This window comes from Peromyscus eremicus, chromosome 3 (genome assembly GCF_949786415.1).
Source record: "Peromyscus eremicus chromosome 3, PerEre_H2_v1, whole genome shotgun sequence".
Lineage (NCBI taxonomy): Eukaryota > Metazoa > Chordata > Mammalia > Rodentia > Cricetidae > Peromyscus > Peromyscus eremicus.
Window position 1 is genome coordinate 93,784,584 of NC_081418.1, and position 3,360 is coordinate 93,787,943.

Below are 3,360 nucleotides of genomic sequence, written 5' to 3' on the forward strand. Positions count from 1 at the left end.
AAACTAAACTCCTCACCTTTTCAATCCTTATCCATTGAGCCTTTGACCATGTCCTTTCCTCTTCCACCCAAGCTTGTTGGCCAATAATCTGTTTTTGTGAATTCTTTTCTATTAAAGATGCCCTATTACTTGATTCACCAGTACTTGAATTATACTTCTTTGAGGGTAGCATAATAACAAAGAACAGAAAATATGTTCCTAAGAACAACTGAGAGCTGGAGAGATGTCTCAGTGGGGAAGAACACTTCCTGATGTTCAGTCAGTCCCCAGAACCTATGCTGAGTGGCTCCCAACTGCCTGTAATTTCAGCTCCAGGAAATCCAATGTCCCTGGCCTCTGCAGGAACCTGTACTCATGTACATATATCTACACACACACACACACACACACACACACACACACACACACACACACCCCACATGTAAAAATAAAAATAAATCATTTTTTAAAAAGAAAATCCCAGAAGGAGTAAGGAAATACTTTTCACTCCTTGTATACATATATCAAAACATGAGATTGTTGCCAGGCAGTGGTGGCACACACCTTTAACTCCAGCACTTGAGAGGCAGAAGCAGGCAGATCTCTATGGTTTCAAGGCCAGCCTGGTCTACAGAGAGAGTTCCAGGACAGTCATGGCTATATAAAGAAACTCTGTCTTGAAAAAATAAAAAAATAAAATCAGATTGTGGATCACATGTATATACAATTATCATCAATTAAAAATACCAAATTTCCACATGGTGTCTAACCCCTTTTACTTTTTAATATTCCCTACACCTTTGATTAGATGGCTCAACACTTGCTGCCTTCAGAGGACCCGGGTTTGATTCCCAGCACCCACAGGAGAGCTTAAAACCTTTGGCTCCTTTTAAGGCCGTAGCCCTTCCTGAGATCTCTTTATTCTCTCCTCCCATTCGTCAGCAGCGCTAAACACTGGCCCCATATTTTGGACCACATGAAGTGACTCCAGAACATTTTGAAAAATATACAGTTGACTCCCATAACCTCAAGGTGGTGATTTTATGACTTCTGGGTGTACCCAGATATTTGTCCTTTATGTAGCTCCCAGTGAATTCGGATGGTGACCCATATCAAAGAGCCAACAGTATTTACACGTATGTGCCCAACTCTGTAGCAGCATGCTGGGATGGTATGAGTGCTGGCAGTGTGCATAGAGACTTGGGCTCACCATACCATTCTCACTGTCCTGATGTGCACTGCACACTATAGCTATGCTTCCCAGTCTCATTGGGCCCAGAGCTCGATTTGGGGAACTTTATAAATGACCAAGTCTCTTGGCCTTGATGAAAGTCCTTGTTTGGTGCCCTGGTTTCCCTATCATCCAGAAGCAGGAAAGAAACCACCACCTGCACAGCAGTGTCCTCCAGTATCAGAACCCCACCTGTGGTGGAGAGGCCTAAAATCTACAGTCCATAGCTCAGAGGAGATGACTCAGTCAAGAGAGTGCTCACCTCACAGCAAGGATCTAAGACCCATCCCCAGCACCTTTGTGTGTGTGTATGTGTGTGTGTGTGTGTGTGTGTGTGTGTGTGTGTGTGTGTGTGCACGTGTTCCTCCACATTAACATACATACACAGGAACATGCACACACACATGAATATAGATGCATGATACATGAACACACTCACAAACTTACATACACGTGAACATGCACACATTCGTGAGCATACACACAGACAGGAACACACAGACACCAAAAATAAAGTCTGTGTTCCATAGAAGAAGTCCCCACCATCTTCCGCCTGCTGGGGCTGGAACCCGCCCCTTGCCTGTCCTTGATTTTCTGGATGCAATAGCAGATGGTGTTTCTCAAGGATGTCTTCACACCCCGTCCCATGTGTTCTTCCGTCTCTCTCCCATCAAGGGATGAAGTTGGGCTGAGGATTTTGCTCAGAGGTAGAACACTTGTACGGCACACACAAGACCCTGGTTCCATCCTCTGCATGAGAGACAGGGCCAGACAATGAGAAACTGCTTCTCCACTTCCTTGAATCTCAGCGTGGCTTGGGACTTCTCTCAGCAGTAAAATGAAGGAAAGTGAGACAGAGTGACAGTCTCCCTCAGAGGAAGCCTGGAAGCTTCGACTCGTGCCTCTTGGAGCACTTGTTCCTGTGATAATCCCTCTGTGGGAACCTCCCTGGCCGACTGACAGAAGCCCAAAGCACATGGCACAGCCCTGAGTATGTTTCACAGTCTGCAGGGCTGCTGAGATCTGAGCTAAGCTATCAGAGACTAGATAGCCATCAAGTGCCAGCCATGTGAATGAGCCATCTCAGATGTCCAGCACACAGGTCATTAGTAGACTGCAGCTTCAAACATTTGACAGTACTCCTGTGTGAGACCTTAAGTGAGGACCATCCGGCTGAAGCTAGTCAAACCACAGAACTGTTACAGACAATTAGAAGTTGTTTTAAGCTACTGAGTTGTGAGATGCCATGTAGCGTTTACTCAAGGTTGGAAATGGCCATCACCACCTTGCAGTCGAGCAGCTGGGATGACTCACAGGAGAACTTCATCAATTGGCTATCTTAACATTACTTCTTGCGGGGCAGGGGAAGGTCATGAGGCTCATAGACCCCTGTCCTCAAGATTACCTGAACAGTAACATCTGGCTGGGATAGTACTCTTGAGTGGTATAGTCTGTGAGTTGCTCACTCTCCTGTAAGTAACCCCTAAAAATCCCAGTGGCTTGCTGGTCATTTATAGACTCCTTTTGAGGGTCTGCATGACCTCTTTAAGAGAATGAGTAGACTTCCCTTAGTCTCTTCCAGACAAGTCACATGCAAACAAGAAATTAAGTCATCTTTCCGCATTAAAAATATCAACTCCTTGTCCCCAGTTGTCCCCGCACATTGCACTCACTTAGCAAGTTTAATAAAAATACACGGGTCCTGGTTCCCACCTGCAGCAATTCTCGTGTGAGCTTTCTGGAACATGGTTGCTCCATCATGAAGGGCGGTGCACTGTGTTCCAGGGTGCTTGGCAGGCTGGTTTCTATGTCCCATGGATCCGTAGCACTCTTATAATTATGACAGTCCAGTTGTCTGAAGATATTACCAAATGTCCACCGGGAGAGGGAGAGATGACTCCCAGTTGAGTACCAGTGGTCTAGCCAGGGCTGGCCTGGATACTTTAAGACCCACCAGCCGATTCTAGAACTAACCAAGTAGAGCCCTGATGATTTTGACAGGCTCGCTTCTCAAATGGAAGGAAGCACGTGGATCACTTTAATGACCCTGACATCTTGTCAAGCCCCAGATTCTGACTCAGTAGAACTGAGGTGACCCAAGTTTCTGAATTTCTAACAGGCTCCCAGTTGCCCTGTGCTGTGGCTCTCAG